We start from the raw sequence: 21,078 nt of genomic DNA on the forward strand, positions 1-21,078 counted from the left end.
CATAGCGACTGCTACTTGGACACCAGGCTGCAAGTGAGCGGTACGATCCAGTATGATTTGTAAAGCTTGAGAAAAATGGCCCATACGGTGGTCCAAATCATCCATTCTGGCTTCCTGATGAACCAATAACTGTGGAATGTTAGCAGGTTCCATTTTGGCCCTGTTGTAATGTCACGATTCGGGGAACCAAACACGCTAACACACACACATAAAAGGTGCTGTACCGGACCTTAGAGTGGCCGGGCTAAGCACACAAAGAATAGTCAGGAGACAAGCCGAGTAAGGGGAACCAGAAGACAGAATAACGAGAAACAAGCCAAGGTCAAAGGGTAGGAGAAAGTCACAAAGTCAGATAAACAAGCCAGAGAGAACGTAACCAGAAACACAAGTTCAGTACCAAAGCTAGAAAGCAAAGACCACAACAGGGCAGGGAGGAACAGGAAAGGTAAGTATTTAAACCATTAGATTGATTCTGATTGGATCATTTCCAATCAGAATTAGTAATCACATGTGGGAGATATGTATACCTCCCACTGTGATTGAGGCACTGGGCCTTTAACGCCGGGTCAGGTGGCTGACCGCGGCGTGTACAAGACTGGGCGGTCCCCCAGCGTTCAGCGTCATGCATGCTGCCGCTGGGGGACGGAGAGGAAGACGCGGGCGGCATCCGAGGCAGGGAAGATGCCGCCCAGCGAGCGTATGCCGGGAAAGGACCCGCGGACGGCTGGAGGGTGAGTGCCGCGAGCGGACTGTCCCCTCGCAGCCGCCAGCGGGATCCTGACACTGAGACACTTGGGGACACTGGGAGTCATGGAGACATGGCGACACTGTGTGTCTTTGAGACACGAGGGGACACTGGGAGACATGGGGCACTTAGACACTGTGATACAAAGGGGACACTGGAGACTTGATAAAGACCTGGGTACAGGTCAAAATGTTGCAGTGTCAAATAAACCTGCTTAAATCTATCACAGTGAGTGCCTGAGATTTTTTTTCATTTTATACTAGGGGACACTGAGACACTTGGGAGCACTGTGAGACATGGGGACACTGGGAGACTAGGGGACTCTGGACACTGAGACACTAAAGACACTGAGACACTAAGGACACTGAAATACTACGGACACTGAGAGACACCAGGGACACTAAGAGATGTGGGGCACTGAGACACTGTGATACATAGGGGACCCTTAAGACTTGATAAAGACCTGAGTACAGGCCGAAACGCTGCGGTGTCCAATAAACCTGCTTAAATCTATCACAGTGCCACCTACTGGCCGATGACAGTATTGCATCTAATCTCAGTTTATGCTGAGACTGACATTTGTGCTGCCGGTATTAGTGCAATACCGGCACCGGCTAGGCAGCCTCAAATACCTGATAAATACTTCTGAGAAATACCTGGCAAGCCTAAGAGTAGTGTATGTAAAAATAAAAAAATAATAATAATATATATATATATATATATTTATTTTTATTTATTTTTTTAAATCAATGGGCCTATTCCATTGGCCTGCAGCTCCATCAGCTTGTTAATCCGGCTCTGCTCTGGACAATGTTCTGCTGTTGTTACTTTGACACATACCACCTTCCTAGATATTGTTTTGACACTTTTCTATCTTAGTTTTTTTGCTCCCCATGTACATCAGTGAACCTTGGACACTTATGACTCTGATTCTGGTTGTCATTTTGGAGATGATCTGACCCAGTCTTCTAGCCATTACTATTTGGACCTTGAAAAAGTAACTCAGATATTTTTTTTTGCCCATTTTTCCTGCTTCCAACAAATGACATTCAAGAACTGACTGTACACTTGCTGCTTGATATATGTACCACCCCTTGACAGGGTCCCATTGTATTTTACCTGGAAGAATAAATTGAGATTTCTCTCATTTTCAAACATGCCCAATGTTATTCACTTCACCTGTCAGTGTTTGTAGTTGATCAGAGGAGCAAAAGTGCCAAAAAAGGTTTCCTTGATGAAGACATAAATTTCAAATTGAATTGAATTTCAAATTTAAGATTTGAAATATCTAAGGTAAAAGCATAGCTGACATGGAACATTTTTCCAGTTGACTATTTTGACATTACATTTTAGATTAACTTTGAATTCTTACTTTAGTAAACGAACCTGACACTGTTATTCACTAAAGTGAGAATTCAAAGTCAATTTCAAAGTTAATGTCGACATAGATAAACTAGAAAATTCTTATAGTCAACTATACTTTCCAGTATGCTGAAAGAAAATGTCAGCGCTGTAAAAATACCCCTAAATGTTTTACATAAAGGGAATGATGATTAATATTCCTGTTCTTTAGTGCAGAGTTCACTTTCCACCTCCACAGTGGTGGATGTAAAATATAGGGTGTAATGGCACCCCCAAGCATAAAAGGGGTTAACAGCAGTTTAGTAGATTTTCCCCTTCCAGAGACACAGGCACAGCTACTGTAGACACCAATCCACCGAACCGGAGAAGCATATGAACGCTCTCAAACATACGAATGCTGTAAACAGCCGAATAGGAAAAAACATACGAATAGGTTTAAACTCCTAGCAGTCAAACTGGAACAGCATACAATAAATCCCCCCAAGAACGAGACAAGGCTCCGTTTGAGGGTCAAGCAGGAACAGACAGAGCTGTGGTTTTATTGTTCTTATATACACATTCTTACACATTAGTACCACCCACAGGGTTTTGGAAAACAACCAATAAACACGTACAATACACTCAGACACTCCCACACAAAATCCTCCCCTCTGCCTGTGATACAATTACCTTACACAATGGGTAATGTAATTATCACAGGCAGAGAAATACAGTTTTCCCACATTATTCATAATTTTAAAAGTATGCATCACATTCACATAAAACTTACATTTTCAGAAGCATACTCCAAATACAAACATACGTCGAAATCATACAAATTGGTCCAGTGGTTCAAAAGATAGATCGTAGTCCTTTGCGACCAAATGAAGCATGGCTTTTCTGCCCAAAACCAGTTCCACTGAGTCTTCTATCCTGGAGATAATTGGGAAGTAATCCAATTATCTCCAAGGACAGAGGCAAAACTCAATTGAACACATGGCAGCAAAAGACAATAAAATACATAAAAATATATAACTGTGCAGCCATTGCATAAAACAGGTACATTCAACATATCCCCAGATACAGGTACATTCAACATATCCCCATTATTACTGAATGGTGCTCAGATCACACACATACAGTTCAATTGCCATGGAGCCACAGTCTTTCCCATAGTCTTTCATTATACAAATGGGCTCCATGGCATAGCTATCTGGGGTATCACCGCTCAAACAGGTCAAGCACCGAATGACCCGGCTTTCGTGTCTTTGCAGGGGAAAATCAAGTGTTTCAACATGGGTTCCATAGTCTAAAGGCAGCAGGCGGGCAACCAGGCTCCTCCAATGCACAGTGGCGAGATTGGTCTCGTCACATAGGGTAAAGTCTATAAGTCCCTTTTTGTTATAATCAATGTTAGGTTATGTTTTCTATCCACAATTCAGTATGGTATTGTATCCCCAGAAAGGATGCATTAAACAGGATATAATGAAACAACAATGTATTTAGACTTATTAAAAACCTATACAAAAAATATTAAAAACTCCTGCATATATAAGAAAAGTGGTTAAAATATTGTCTTGACCACTATAATGTCCAATAAAAGCAGATAAGCAGTAGGTGGGTAAAATGTTTACCACTCCATCGGAGCAGCTGAATCGGTACAAGTTCTTTTCATAAAGCCGCAGTCTTTGGAAGCCGGAACGGAGGGGCACTGTTACTCCACACCGCTGAAGAAATCCGCTGATATTGGTAAGTAAAGGCCTTCCTCAAATCAACGCGTTTCACCCGGGTTCAAGCGGGCTTTTTCAAGATAGTGAGGTAGCCTTCCGTTATGCAATATATACCTTGTTGAGTTACGGTGTCAATCAGTTATTTCTTAAAGATACAGGAACCCTTCTGTGGCAGGGCTCTTCATGTAAAGACCAGCTTATGTGCATATATCAGAGATTAGCAAACACATGCTATATATATATATATACTGAAATCTTATGTACATTTACTTACTTAATACATCACGTCTCAAACAATAAAACATGTTACAAAAATAATTAAAATGAGATCAATGCAAATAGAATCGTGCATCAATTAATATGTATTTTGGAATGATTAGCAACCGTAATAATAAAAAGAAAACAATTATATAAGGAAAACAATGAATACACCCACTTTTCGTTTCACATGTTTTAATTGTAAGCCACCGTCATATGGTTTCGAAGGGGAATTTTTTAATTGTAACATTACAATCTGGAATAATAAAAACAGAAGCTAGGTACCAAAATGTACTTATTAATTAAAAGACGATAATCAGGAGAATTTCATTTTCTTAAGAGACATTCTCATGGGGAAAATGGTTTTGGCACATCTCTTTGTATAATTGAAATAACGATAACTGTCTTAATTTCTGAAATAGAGTATTGTTTTTCAGGCTAGATAAAGTGCAGTCACTTGCAATTGTTGTTGCAATATACAGACGAGAAATATTTACTAGTTAAAAAACAGCTCTATTATTTCTAAAATCAGCTTACTAATAGCATCAAGATATGGTAACATACAACACAGTTCGACAAAATTGACATAGTTGGTATAATTGCAATAGTTACAAAAGCAGAAACTAACTGTATAGTCACACTGTTAATACATCTATCAGAAGAAATTAAAACAACAGAATATATGGATTGTGTAAAAGTAATTTTATAACAAGACACAGAGGCTCATATTGCAAATCACTTTCTTTACTGTCCACCAATAAATGGTTTTAAAAAAATGGTATACATAGTGATAGGCCACTCCCATACCAAGTCCCAGTATAATAGTCAGCACCTCCCTTCATATTTCCTCTTTCTTTGCTGCTCCACAGTCTGTTAAGTACCATCTGTTTTGTCTCTTGAGACTTGTACTAATTATTGTGTATTTGTTCTTCTTATTTTGGGGGGGAGATTTTAGTTTAACTTAACCTTTGAGTTACATTGTAGAACTGTTTATGCACCTGTTTTATTGTGTATTGTCTCGTTCTGTGCTCGAGGTCCCAGACCAGCTGGGGGATATTGCCCATTCTTTTTTCCCTTGTGGGCGTCTCCTCCTTTTTTCATGCCTACTATTTCTTTATATACGTTTTCACTGATTTTCCCTTTGGGGGTGCTTGGGTCTGGCTGTTTTCTCCCGTCTCCTCTACTTGCTATACCAGGTCCCGAGGCCGTTTTTTGGTGCACTTTTTGTGTTTTTTTTCACGCCCGTTCGGCACTTCGACTACTGGATTTCTAGTGTCTGCCAATCAGACGTTTGCATGAGAACACCCGTTTGCCTATTCTATCATTGCAGTTTGGGCCGCGAACGTTTGTGGGGTTTTTCGTATCCGACCATTCATTTGTTTCGCTGCCACTTTTGCGAGTTGTCTTTTAGATGCATTCTGCGTGCGAACACACTTTGGAGAGCCCGGAAGTTGATCCCAAGATAACACAATTATTGTCAAAGCTGGGCTGGAACCCACGTAAGGGCCTGGACATGGCACTTGATAAACACCTGCATATTTTTGGGCCCCTGACCAAGCTGTTTGATCTCGCTGAGGACGCCAGGGCTGGTAACAGGCTTGTCGACCCGGACAAATTCCGTGGTTGGGTCCAACGAGCTATCTGTATTGCAGGCAGCATTAATGCTTCACTATCTATGGAGTGAAGTAAAGCCATCCTGTTTACGATTGAGCCTAAACTGGCTAACCTCGCCCTCACTGAGGCTGGCAAAGATACCCAAAGTTTTCCTATTTGCTGACTCCTTTATTAAGGACGTTGGCCATTTTGTTGGGGCATTTACAGCCCTAGATAAGGCCCAGTCCTCCATGAGGAGGGTGTTCCAGGGGTGGGTCCCTCCCAGGGCCGGCAGATCCTGGGGCCGTCTGGCCGGCCTTAGCTATTTTTCTTCCCGCGGCACAGGAAGAGTCTCCTTCAATTAGCGCCCCAGCTACCAGGAGGCAAAGACCTGAACCCCATTCTTCCCATCTCGTAGTCAACCATGGTGGTCAAGGGGATTCAGAGGAAGTTCCGTTGGCAGACAACCCTACGGTAAGCATGAGTCTATCATTTGTTTATTCTCCTATTTGTGTAGGGTGCAGACTTTGTTTTTTTTTTCCCCAGCCTGGGCATCTATCACATCAGACACATGGGTTCTAGACATGGTGAAGGGGTTTCACATAGAGCTAGTGGAGACTCCTCATGGATGTGTTTTTCCCTTCGGGATCGCAGTTGATCTGTCTGCCTTACATGCCAAGGAGGCTATAGAGTTGGCTCCTCTAAGCCCATCAGGGGTTGTCAGCAATATCTTCATGGTGGAGAAAAAGGATGGCCAAATGTGCCCAGTTACACACATGCACCCGCTCAATTCCAGGGTACGCTACCGGCATTTGAGGATGGATGGCATCCATCTTCTCAGAGACTTACTCCTACACGGGGATTGGCCAGCGAAGCTAGACCTGAAAGATGCAGATACCCTCAAATTAAAGCTGAAAGTCTGCAGTTAACGCACATCTTGTTTGTTTCATTTCAAACCCATTGTGTTGGTGTATACAGCCAAAAAGATTAGAATTGTGTCGATGCCCCAATATTTATGGACCTGACTGTATATTACAGGAAGGCAATGTAGGGAGTGACAGAAGGGTGAGGCGTGGGAGGTGCGGTCGGACAGGAAGATGAGCCTCGCCGCCGCATTCATTATGGACTGTAACGGGCAAGTTGGGAGCACGTAAGACCATTGAGAAGCGGATTACAGTAGTCAAGGTGAGAAAGGACAGTGGAATGGACCAGCACCTTAGTCGCATCTGGCGTTTAGTATGGTCGTATGCGCGCAATGTTTTTAAGATGGAAGTGACAGTATTTGGCGATAGACTGAACATGAGGCGTGAAGGAGAGGTCGGAGTCAAGGAGAACACCTAGGCAGCGAGCCTGCGTGGTGGAGCTGATGGTAGCAACATTGACTTGGAGGGAGGGAGACACAGGAGTAGCAACACTTGAGGGAGGAAAGATCAGAATTTCAGTTTTGGTCAGCCATCCAGTTAGAAATAGCAGATAGAAGCAGGGCCAGTTGAGGGGAGACCAGCACGGCATGGGGAAAAACACTATTCCCTTGCCAATGGAAGGGGTCTGGTAACCTAAACACACACAGACACTATGACAGACACACATACACACACCATGACACACACATATACCATGACAGACCCACACACACACACCATGACTTACACACACACCGTGACACAGACAGACACACATCATGACATAGACAGACACACACACCATGACAGACAGACACACACACATACACACACCATGACAGACACACACACATAGACACATACACATAGACACACACACTATGACAGACCCATACACTCACACTGACAGACTGACTCACACATTATTGCTACTTGGCGGGGGAGCCTTTAAAATCTTCATGGTGGAGAAAAAGGATGGCCAAATGTGCCCAGTTACACACCTGCACCCGCTCAATTCCAGGGAACGCTACCGGCATTTCAGGATGGATGGCATCCATCTTCTCAGAGACTTACTGCTACACGGGGATTGGCCAGCAAAGCTAGACCTGAAAGATGCATACCCTCAAATTAAAGCTGAAAGTCTGCAGTTAACACACATCTTGTTTGTTTCATTTCAAACCCATTGTGTTGGTGTATACAGCCAAAAAGATTAGAATTGTGTCGATGCCCCAATATTTATGGACCTGACTGTATATTACAGGAAGGCAATGTAGGGAGTGACAGAAGGGTGAGGCGTGGGAGGTGCGGGCGGACAGGAAGATGAGCCTCGCCGCCGCATTCATTATGGACTGTAACGGGCAAGTTGGGAGCACGTAAGACCATTGAGAAGCGGATTACAGTAGTCAAGGTGAGAAAGGACAGTGGAATGGACCAGCACCTTAGTCGCATCTGGCGTTTAGTATGGCCGTATGCGCGCAATGTTTTTAAGATGAAAGTGACAGTATTTGGCGATAGACTGAACATGAGGCGTGAAGGAGAGGTCGGAGTCAAGGAGAACACCTACCCAGCGAGCCTGCGTGGTGGAGCTGATGGTAGCAACATTGACTTGGAGGGAGACAGACACAGGAGTAGCAACACTTGAGGGAGGAAAGATCAAATTTCAGTTTTGGTCAGCCATCCAGTTAGAAATAGCAGATAGAAGCAGGGCCAGTTGAGGGGAGACCAGCACGGCATGGGGAAAAACACTATTCTCTTGCCAATGGAAGGGGTCTGGTAACCTAAACACACACAGACACCATGACAGACACACATACACACACCATGACACACACATATACCATGACAGACACACACATACACACACACCATGACACACACATATACCATGACAGACCCACACACACCATGACTTACACACACACCGTGACACAGACAGACACACATCATGACATAGACAGACACACACACCATGACAGACAGACACAGACACATACACACACCATGACAGACACACACACATAGACACACACATAGACACACACACATAGACACACACACTATGACAGACCCATACACTCACACTGACAGACTGACTCACACATTATTGCTACTTGGCGGGGGAGCCTTTAAAATTTCCCGGTATCCTGGTGGGCCAGTCCGGTCCTTTTTTGCGACCTCCTTTCTCCCCGGTGACGATTACTACAGTGGCTCGTTGGTTGAAATGGGTAATGCATCAGGCAGGTGTTGAAGTCCATTCGGGGTGGTTCGGCCTTGTCGATGATGCCTTCGGGGGGTTAGAGGACCTGATGAGGTCAGTGGACTGGTCTCGGGAATCTACTTTACGTGAATTTTATTTTCTCATGTTTTTTCTGCGGTTGTCAGTCAGCTTTGAACTTGCAATATGAGCCTCCGTATCTTGTTATAAAATTACATGATTTTGCTATTACATGACAAAAAGTCATGATTTTATTAAAGACACGGAGGCGAGTATTGTCCAACCCTAGATACAATTCTGACTTGGTCTACATCTTCCCTCCCTGGTATGTTTATGATAAGATTGGTATTAACGTAAGTGGGGATGGGATTACACTAAGCTTGATAACCAGTATATATTTGAATTTTTGTGATGTTCCTGGGCTTCTGAATTGTCTGAAAAGAGGGCTCTGTATATATCTTATACTCGCATTCAGTTGCAAGGACCAAAATAACCGTGTGGCTCCTTCTTATTTATGTTTTCACAGCCTAATCTGGACTTGTTTGATGGACTCCGACTGATTGTCGTCTAATGGAATCTCCTACGTTGGTGGTTCTTGCATTCAGCCAGTCTCATAGGAAGGCATTCTCACTGTGAAAATCACAGTGAGAAGCGCGGAAGCGCCTCTAGCGGCTGTCAATGAGACAGCCACTAGAGGCTGGATTAACCTATAGGTAAACATAGCAGTTTCTCTTTACAGAAAAAAGGGTTAAACCAAGCTGGACCTGGCACCCAGACCACTTCATTAAGCTGAAGTGGTCTGGTCGCCTATAGTGGTCCACGAAAAGTGGGTGTATTAATTGTCTTCCTTATATAATTGTTTTCTTTTTATTATAATTGTTTTCTTTTTATTAATACATTTGCTAATAATTTCAAAATACATATTAATTGATGCGGGATTCCTATTTGCATTGATCTCATTTTAATTATTTTTGTAACAGAGCCCTGCCACAGAAAGGTTCCTGTATCTTTAAGAAATACCTAATTTGCACCGTAACTCAACAAGGTATATATTGCATAACGGAAGGCTACCTCACTATCTTGAGAAAGCCCGCTTGAACCTGGGCGAAACGTGTTGATTTGAGGAAGGCCTTTACTTACCAGTATCAGCGGATTTCTTTAGCGGTAACAGCGCCCCTCCGTTCCGGCTTCCATAGACTGCGACTTTATGAAAAGAACTTGTACCGATTCAGCTACTCCGATGGAGTGGTAAACCTTTTACCCACCTACTGCTTATCTGCTTTTATTGGACATTATAGTGGTCAAGACAATATTTTAACCACTTTTCTTATATATGCAGGAGTTTTTAATATTTTTTGTATAGGGTTTTAATAAGTCTAAATAAATTGTTGTTTCATTATATCCAGTTTAATGCATCCTTTCTAGGGATACCATACTGAATTGTGGATAGAAAACATAACCTAACATTGGTTATAACAAAAAGGGACTTACAGACTATGCCCTATATTTTACATCTGTTATGGTACTTTTTGAAAGTAAACCAAAATGTTCAAGTGTCTATCTGTTCCTGTCCAAATCAATAAAATTAAATTGCGTATATACGCTGAAGTAATTAAGTCTGACACGCAAGGTTCAGGTTAAAATAACTTCAAGAAAGTTTATTGGCAAGTGCAGTAAAAGCGGGCGCGCAGGCCCTTTTAAGAGGCATTTTGCGTCATCATTGATTATTAGAATATCAGCAAATAAACATCATCAATTGGATTAATTGTTAAGTGTCGGTGTTAGTGTCTTACCTATTGGTTCAAAAATTAAGAGGTTAGTCCCGTATCCACCCACCAGAGGTGGGATTATTCTGGACACGGGTGGGGATAAGGGGGTCCTAAGCGTCATTTTACACGGTCAATGATATCAGGCTTTATGTCCAGGTGCAAGGTCTCTTATGAATAGAACATTTCATTACTACTGTGTTCTATGGCCTTCAAACTTATACTATCTTACAAATTCTAAGGAGTAGCCGGCAAGTCCTAAGGAGTAGCCGGCAAGTCTTAAGGAGTAACCAGCACCTCCTGGTATTTGTCCTTGCAGGAAAACACAGTCTTTGTCTACTGTACTAATTGGGTTGAGAAGTTCAGTCACGTAATGTAGTTTTAAAATGAACAAGTTAAGTCATGAGGACAAAATGGAGGATTGAAGAAGTCAGGTTAAGAGGACAAAATGGAGGATCATCACAGTATAAAGTTAAAATGGAGTTAGTACAATAATTCAATACAAGTACAATAAAGATTTTTAATAATCCCACATCAGTCCCCCCTATGAAATGTTAGATTCTAAGAGATAAAAACTTTATTATGTTAGTATCAGAAGACGTGTTAACCCAAAGGCACAGAAACCCCGTGGCCGCTAGCTAGGTGTTAATGCAAAGTGCAAGTCTGTCCCTAGAGCTGACCCTAATAGGCTAACTCATCCATCAGTATGGCTCTCGAACACTTCACACCCATGGGTATCCCATGGCAGCTAACCCACCACTTCTCCGCACGGGGCCTTTACCATTCACTGACAGATGTTGTCCCTAAGCTAGTCCCTTCCTAGAATTCCTGCACTTTATCAATGAAAGGGATTGTTTGCAGCGGCAGACAGGGTGAGTTGACGTCTTGGAAGTCTTTTTCATCAACTTCGAGATGGGTGAAAGTGGGTGCCGCTTGGTCAACAGTCTTCATGAGGGATTTTCTCAGACATGGGAGGACACAACAAAAGAGAAGAGCAAAAATAAAAAGAAAAATTAGTATAGCCATACCAATCTGCATTAAAGCCTTTTGCCATCCTGTCATCCAACCAAACCATCTTTCCCAGGGATCTTTTATCCCAGAATTCCTTTTTAACTCTTCAGACAGGTCATTTAATTTTTCTATGGCTAATGTAACTTTACCATTAGGGCCTGTGTTTTCTGGGATGTATGTACAACATGTCATGGTGTCGGGTAAAATTTTACAAACCCCTCCTTTCTCGGCTAAGATCATATCTAGGGCCATTCTATTCTGGAAAGTCATTTGGGATGTGGCCTGCAGTTGTTCGGCCAATCCCTGGAGGGCGTCTCTAGTGTAATTAACAAAACGCTGTTGGTTGTAATAAATGTAATTTATCCAGTTTAAATTCTTGTTTGCGGTAACTATGGTAAAAATTGATTCAAATCCTGCAGCAACCTCATCTCTTGCTTTAAACTCATTGGGTACCCCCCTAGGCACCCCAATGGCATCAATGTAAATGTGAGGATCAAAACTTCCTTTCACTGGGGCTTCACGTCTAACCTTAGTGTGGCTGGGCCCATGGGTGTTGAGGTGTGTGTCAGAGATGATGTGTATAGGCATAATGGCCTTAGCCAGAGTACACTCCCCCCACCACGCTGTGTCCATTCTGGATCTTAACTGTAAATCCCCACACAACCAGTAAATATCTCCTAATGACCTAGTGTGATGCTGCAGTAAGCGTACAGGAACAGTTCGGTATGTGGCACAATATCCTTCGGGGAATTTACCCACAAATTTACCAATCCCATCGTTCATGGCATAGCAAGTGTAATTACCTTTATATATTGTAATACCATCTGGGGGTTTGACATCCTGGGTTAGGAGAGGATACTCCTTTGTCCATGCAATACATATGGACCTGTTAAAATTATAGTGATAGGCAAAAAGGCTTAAAACACATTCTTCTATATCTACTGGTAGGATTAAAGGCACGGTACCCAGGTGAGGCCGGGCACCGCCACACACATAACATGCAGTTCTATTATGCTTATTGGCATTATATTTCATCCATTCTAACCATAGATTTACATCATTAAAACCTGTTTCAGCGGCCATGGTATCTTCAAAGGTGGGGTTAGCAATGGCCATCATGTCTTGAAAGGTCTGGATATGAGGTTTTAATGGGTTAGGGACCATATGGGTGGCCCCTTGCCACTCAGAAGAGTTGCACATATCTTTAAGGTAGAAATGCCCCAACTTTTTATAGGAACCCTTTTTCCAATACATTCCCATCACATACTGGTCTGCATCTGTTGGGCTTGGATGCTCAATGTTAAGAATTAATTTCATTGGTGTACTTCCCCCAGGCTTTCTCAAAGTCATCCTCTGGAGGAGGGATCTACCATGATCATCTACTTTAGATACGGCACTTTTTGGTTTGTAACCCCAGGCAGGCCCGGCATTCCATCCCGCCGCCCCCCAATGATCACAATTGTGCCCCCATTGTTTGTCAACTACACAAACATATGGGTCTTTCGAATGAGGGATATCTCTATAGATGCTCTGGATTTGTGGTGTGGGAAATGGGCATTCTACAATATCACAATAGTCAAAGGTATAAGTAGCCACCTGGGTGCACGATGAATTATACCAGAAGGTGTACCCACTAATGTCTTTGGTAATGGCTACTTGCTGGGCCTTCATAAGGCTAATTAAGGAGAAGATGTACCAGAGATACATGTTTGTGCGATATTCGCTTCCTCTGGGGCAGGAGATTTCTTGCAGTGGGAAGCGTGGACCCAATTTGGCCTACCGGCCAATTTGACGGAGGTTGCGGTAATCAGGAGAACTTGGAATGGACCGTCAAATCTTGGTTCTAGGGTATTTTTTCTTGACCAGGACCCAATCTCCGGGAAGTAGGTTATGAGAACCTGTATCCAATTCGGGATCTGGAATTGAAGAGAAAACTTGGGCATGTATTTTGTTTAGGACATTTGCAAGTTCAGTTACATAGTCTACTAAAACATCTGATTGGAGTTGCAACTGCTGCGGATAATAACAACCTAGTCTGGGTGCTGTCCCAAATAGAACCTCATATGGGGACAGTGAATGCTTCCCTCTAGGTGTGTGCCTAACACTAAATAAAGCTATTGGTAGGCTTTCTGGCCAGGGCATCTTTGTTTCTTGTGACATTTTTAACATTCTGGTTTTTAGAGTGCCATTCATGCGCTCCACTTTACCACTACTTTGTGGGTGGTAAGGGGTATGGAAGGCTAGAGTCACCCCTAGAGCAGTCCAAATTTCTTTAGTCACAGTTGCTGTAAAGGCTGGGCCTTGATCACTCTCAATGACTTCTGGAAGTCCGAATCTACATACAATGTCTGTAAGTAGGCGCTTTGCGGTTGTTTTTGCAGTGATATTGGCCACTGGGTAGGCTTCTGGCCAGCCTGAGAACATGTCCACTATTACTAGTGCATATTCATGGGGCCCACTCTTGGGCATTTGGATGTGGTCAATTTGAATTCGCTGGAAGGGGTACATGGGCTTTGCCAGGTGTTTCGCAGGCACCTTAATTGGTCTTCCTGGATTGCATTTTGCACAAATGACACAGGCCTTGCAGAAGCTATTGATCAATGTTGTGATTCCAGGTGCTTCATAATACTTCTGTATGAGGGCGGCCATCAATTCTTTTGACAGGTGTGCAGGCCCATGTGCCCATTGGACAACTGCTGGATACAAATTTCTGGGAAGACAGAATCTGAAGTTGTTGTAGTATATTCCGTCCTTTTGGATCGCTCCTTTCTTTTTCCATTTCTGGATTTCTTCAGGAGTGACTGCAGCTTGCTGTTCTTGTAATATTCGCAAATCAGTAGGAAGAGTTTGCAGAGCAAAAATAGGGACTTCTTCTTCTTCTTGTCCGGACACTTCTTCATCCACTTCCTGCAGATCCCTGGCCGCTAGCTTAGCAGCCTGATCAGCCAAATGGTTGCCTCTTGCTTCATCTGTATCCAATTTCCCATGGGCCTTAACTTTCAAAACGGCCACTTCTTTGGGAAGTAGGAGGGTATCCATTAGCTCTTTGATTGCAGTGCTGTGTTTGACTGGTGTACCAGCGGTGGTAAGAAATCCTCTTGTCTTCCAAATTAGGCCGAAGTCATGTGCCACACCCAGAGCATATCTTGAATCTGTATAGATGTTGGCACGTTTTCCTTCGGAAATTTTGCATGCTGAAGTCAGAGCCTGTAATTCAGCTTCTTGCGCAGACATTGCTGGCGGTAAGGATGATGATTTGATGACTTTGTCTGTTGTGGTTACGGCATATCCTGTGTGATATGTTCCTCCTTCATCGGCATATCTTGATCCGTCCACAAACAGGGTAAAATCCGGATCTGGTAATGGATTCTCGTGCACAGTTGGTAAGTGCACTGTTTCCATTTTCATCTGTTCAAAGCAGTCATGAGGTGTTTCTGGGTCATAATCATTCTTTATGACCAGGTCTTGAAATTCCTTTTCCAGGAAATGGCGTGGCCATGCTTCTAGAAGGTCAGTTGTTGGGTATTTGGCAATACCATTTTCTTGTAGCTGTTCTTCATTCATGGTGGCCCATAGTTTTGCCATGGGCCCAAGATCATTCCATGACCTTGTCTTCAACTTGGTAACAGGAATATGTGGGATAGCGGTATCCCAATGGCGGTAGAGGTAGTTGAGTTGTTGAGGTAGCTGGACCAAGACCATGCTATTACCTTCAGAGTCACAATAGAAGTCTCGTGCAGTGAGCTTTACATCGGTCCAGTGGTAAAGCTCATCTTCATAGCAAGGTTCGGGAGTAATGTTTGGCTTGTACCACATGGTACAGAAGGCGTAATCCGGGCCTTCACAAAGAGGTGTCTCATCTTCATAAAATGTCAAATGTGGATGCATGACTTTCTTGATACATCCACAGAGCAGATAAATGTAGGTTTCATCCGTGATAAGTCCATAATAGATACCCCCCTCAGGGAGTGGAAGAAGAGTGGACGGATTAAGCACTTGACATCTTTGGATGGAAATGTTGTCAGGCAAAAGAAGATGACACTGTAGGCGCAGGTGTCTGGCTGGAGACACGTGCTTGAGTTGGACTTGGTTGATAATAGCAGAAATGTCATGAGGGGCCAAAACAACCAGAGGGTGGCCAAGGACCAGGTCCGAGGTTCTTTCTATGAGCTCTCTTGCGGCAAAAACAGCCCTGAGACAGGAAGGAGTCCCTCTGGCCACAATGTCTAGTTGACAGGAGAAATATCCAATAGGCCTCTGGCGGCCTCTTAAGTCATTCGTTTGGGTGAGAACTCCTGTTGCGTGGCCTTGTCTTTCAGAGACAAATAATTTGAAGGTTTTGGAGTAGTCAGGTAGGCCCAAGGCAGGAGCAGAAGCAATGGCACGTTTCAAAGCATCGAAATTGTCCAGAGCTTCATTGGTCAGACAGAACAGGTCGGACTTAAGAGCATCATAGAGAGGTTGCATAAGCAGAGAGGCTTCTGGGATCCATGCTCTGCAGTAGGAAATGAGGCCAAGGAAGGCATGAAGGGACTTTGAAGTCCTTGGAGGTGGAATGTCCAGAACAGCTCTTACTCGGTCCCGAGTGAGATGTCTGGTACCTTGAGATAGGCAATGTCCAAGGAAGATCACTGAAGATTGACAGAATTGTAGCTTGATGAGTGAAGCTTTGCATCCTTGTTCTGCCAAGTAGGAAAGAAGACTAATTGAGCACCTTTCAGTAGTGGGTATATCATCTCCACACAGCAGTAGATCATCCACATACTGAAGTAAGACAACTTCTGGGTGTTCAGCTTGCCATGGGTCCAGGATGGTACCCATGGCCTTTGCAAATTGACTTGGAGAATTTTGTGCCCCTTGGGGCATGACAGTCCAGGTATACTGTTGCATCTCATGGGTGAAAGCAAACAGGTATTGACAGGATGGGTCCAGTGGGACACTGAAAAAGGCATTGGCCAGGTCAATAACCGTGAAGAATTTTGCAGATGGTGGGACTCCAGAGAGCAGAGTATGGGGATTTGGTACAAGAGGGGTGTCCAAGACGGTAGCTTCATTAACAGCACGGAGATCCTGAACCATCCTGTACTTCTCTGGCTCACCCTTTGGAGTTTTCTTTTTCACAGGAAATAATGGGGTGTTGCATTCAGATTTACATTTCACCAGGGCACCCTTCTCCAAAAGTGCCTTGATGTGGACAGAAATAGCAGCAGACTGGGCTGGTTTTAATGGATATTGTGGTTTTCTTGGTAACTTAGCTCCTGGAAGAAGCTTTACCACCACAGGGGGAACATTTAGGTGACCTATGTCCTCTGGGCCTGAGGACCATAACTTGGCGGGCACCTGTGTTTTTAATTCCTCTGGGAAATTGGACCTTAATTCTGCTGTTTCCTCACGGGGCTTTTCTAAATGCAGCATCAGAGGCAAGGAGCACAGGGCTGAGGTATCGGATACAGATAGAGGTGTGAACATTTCTACTTGCCCGTCTGGGGTGAAGGTGATGGATGCTTGCAGGCGTGAGAGGACATCAGCACCTAACAGGTTAATAGGGCATGTGGAGGATACTACAAAGCGAGCGAGCAGGCTAGAACCAACTCGTAGTGGAGTTGTTAGAGGGCTATGTCGCGGTTGGCCATCCACTCCAACACAGGAGACATCAATATTGGACAGGAAGGATGGGTCTGGCAGGTCTTGTTCTCGCAGAACACTACGGGCTGCACCTGTGTCAACAAGGAATGTGGTAGGGTGGCCTTCAATGGGCAAAGTCACTGTGGCAAGTGGCCCCCCTTGATCCCCTGTAGACACTGCCATTACAGGGGTTACAGACACAGGCTTGCCAGTTTCCTAATCATCCGGTTCTTCAACAATTGGAACCTTTTTCACGGTCTTGGGGCCTGGGGCAGGCTTGGAGAACTTTTTGGGTGCCCCTGGTTCCCTCTTAGGTTCCGGACAATCACTTCTGTAGTGTCCCTGAGCCCCACAATTAAAACAAATTACATCCTCTAACTTGACTCCCTTGGTGCCAGAGGTGATGGGGGTAGCGCGGGCCACCATGAGGGGAGCTGGATTGGGTCTCCTTGGGGTCTGAACGGATTCCAAACCTCTAGCAACTAAAAGCAGGGTATCCAAGGGAACAACCTTGTATTCAGGGCGTGCGGCAATGATTCCCTTACGAATAGAGTCTTTAACACCTTGGACAAACGCACCTGACAGCATTTGTGAATGAATTTTGTCAGTAAGATCAAATCCTAAATCTGTGAACATTTGATACAGTCTTGCATGGAACCTTTCTACTGATTCTCCTTTATCTTGAATAACATCAGTGAGGCCAGCAGCCTGATCTGCAAGTTTGTCTTTAGCCCATTCTCGTAATTGGGTGCAAAAGGTTACCCCGGAGGGGTAATCAACATCACTGGAAAGCAGATCTGTACTGAGGTGACGGGCCATACTCGGCCAGTATGCATCCCCTGCTTTAATAGCACAAATGCTCAGCAAATCACGCCATGCGGCGGAATAGGTCTTTTGAATTTGAACTATCCCTCGGTAAAAAGGCATAGGCTGTTTTTCTGGGTCGGGGAGCGATTTCATTAATGCACTAGCTTGAGTGGGGTTAAAAGCAACATATTTAGGAGGGGCCCGTTCTCCCCGACCCTTGTGTCCAAAGGGGTCATCGATAGAACGAGGAGTTGAGACTCCTACAGCGGCCCCTGCAGCGGTTCCTGCAGCCTCCACCGAGGCCTGGGATAACCTATCCTCTTCTCCCTCTTCTAATTCGATGATCTGGGCTCTTTTACGGGCAGGGCCCGAGTAAGGTGACAGGACCGGGGGATAAGAGGGGGTCCCAGATGCAGGGGTGGCTAGTGGATCATAACTAGATAGGTAGTCACCGGGAATTACCGGCATCAGGGCTGTACTGGGGGCCGCCATATTGGTGGCCGGAAAAGGTACTGCATTAGGGTTAAGGGAAGAAGTGGCGGCCATATTGGATGAGGGCACATCCGGGGCAGACTGTGCCGGACTGGGCATGACCGGAACCTGGGGAGTGGCTTGGGGAAGGGGTAGTGGATATCCGGGATAGGGCAGGGTCATGGGATATGGGAAGGGGTAGGGCCAGGCTGGGGAGGGGAAGGAGGTGGGGTATTGGACTGGGGTGGAGATGGGAGGGGACGGAGAGGGATTGGTAGGGGTGGGTGTAGAGGGAGGAGCTGGGGTGAGGGTGGAAGGGGTGGTTAGCTGGGCGGATGAAGAGGGGAGGGGATCATTAATGGGGAGGGAGCGTAGGGAAGGGATGGCAGATGAGATGTTAGGGAGAGATACAGCAGGTAGCGTAGGGATGGATGAGGATGATGGGAAAGTTAGGGACGGGGAGGGGGAAAAGAAAGATCCATCAGAATTCAGGACCGGGCAGACAGGGGAGGTGGCGGGATGGGTGTTCAGCAGTCTTTAATAAACCATTATCTGTAAGCTTGCCTTTCATTTCTGTCAGTAACTTACGCCAACTTTCTGGTTGCAATCTTCCACCCGTTGGTACAGTAATTTTACATATTTTTGCAATCTTTGCAACACCTTTAACCATCTCCTCACCCTCTCTGTTTTCTACCAAATCACATGCCAACCAGCCCTTACTGGGCTTGCTTAAATCCTGCCCCATAATCCCTCTACCCCTATACCAGCGTCCTAGATATAGAGAGAGAGAGAGAGAGAGAAAACTGAACAAGAACGTCTACAATGCTCGACTGCCACCCGAGAACCGTAGGACTTTCTCAGGTGCGTCTTCCCAAAACGTAGACTAGTCACTGAATCCGCCTACCCGGGGTGGTAGACACGGATTGGAGCGAGGTGAGAAGTGTGTGACCAATCACTTCTCTTTCAAGAGGAATGGGAGTGGATAGTATAACAATATAGGAAGTATAGAAAAGATGAAAGGCAAGGAAAATCCTTAGAGACAGACACAGGAGTTCATGAGACTCCTAATTAGGCAAACAAGACAACAATACAATTGAAATACAGTGCATGCATCACAGTTCAAATGAAATCAACAATAATCCCTTTCCTTTTACATGTGCTTACTCCAAAGTCACCTCCCTCAACCTCGTAGTGTCCCCGCTTGGAGAATGACTTCCTCAAGTCTCACTATCACAATTAAATAATCAGTGGACCTTCAACTCAACTAGAGCCGAAGGGTCCGGGTCAGGACGTCCCCAACTCAACTAGAGCTGGATGGTCCGGGTCAGGACGTCCCCAACTCAACTAGAGCTGGATGGTCCGGGTCAGGACGTCCCCAACTCAACTAGAGCTGGATGGTCCGGGTCAGGACGTCCCCAACTCAACTAGAGCTGGATGGTCCGGGTCAAGACGTCCCCAACTCAACTAGAGCTGGATGGTCCGGGTCAGGACGTCCCCAACTCAACTAGAGCTGGATGGTCCGAAAGCGCACAGTGAAGCTAGCTAGGCTATCAAAGTGACACAAAATTGGATCACAGGAAACTATGATTCTACACAGATCCCACAGTTCCACAAGCTTCTTTTTCCATACAGCCACAGCCACGAGGCTCCTAAAAGAAGTAAACAGGCAAAGAAGACCCCCAGGAACACATCCACAGGTCAACCCCCCTTTATCCCAAAAGGGGTAAAATACAAACAGATAGACAGACAAACTGAAGACCCAGGCAAATCCCCTCAGGTCCACCCCCCTTTATCCCAAAAAGGGGAAAACAAGCAAAACAGAGAACCCCAGGCAAATCCCCTGCAGGTCCACCCCCCTTTATCTCAAAATGGGGAAACAGGCAAACAATTCAAACACACCCAGGCAACAGATAGACTAAAATGCAGGTAAACAAGTGAGTAACGAGGCACCGGGCAAGATATTACCTGTCTTTGATGTCCTCCCGGGAAGCAGTCACAGACACGTGGACGGGTCAATCAAAGGGGCCGGAACATACCGGTGGCTCTGCAGAAGTCTCTACCGTGTACCTGGAGGTGATCAGTCTCCTTTCCTTCCCCCCGGATTCCTCCGTCCACCCTTGTCTTCCTTAGGACGGCTCACCGGCCGGACATAGCCCGATGCCCCACGTTGGGCGCCAAGTTGTTATGGTACTTTTTGAAAGTAAACCAAAATGTTCAAGTGTCTATCTGTTCCTGTCCAAATCAATAAAATTAAATTGCGTATATACGCTGAAGTAATTAAGTCTGACACGCAAGGTTCAGGTTAAAATAACTTCAAGAAAGTTTATTGGCAAGTGCAGTAAAAGCGGGCGCGCAGGCCCTTTTAAGAGGCATTTTGCGTCATCATTGATTATTAGAATATCAGCAAATAAACATCATCAATTGGATTAATTGTTAAGTGTCGGTGTTAGTGTCTTACCTATTGGTTCAAAAATTAAGAGGTTAGTCCCGTATCCACCCACCAGAGGTGGGATTATTCTGGACACGGGTGGGGATAAGGGGGTCCTAAGCGTCATTTTACACGGTCAATGATATCAGGCTTTATGTCCAGGTGCAAGGTCTCTTATGAATAGAA

This window comes from Pelobates fuscus, chromosome 5, assembly GCF_036172605.1.
Source record: "Pelobates fuscus isolate aPelFus1 chromosome 5, aPelFus1.pri, whole genome shotgun sequence".
NCBI classification, from domain to species: Eukaryota; Metazoa; Chordata; class Amphibia; order Anura; family Pelobatidae; genus Pelobates; species Pelobates fuscus.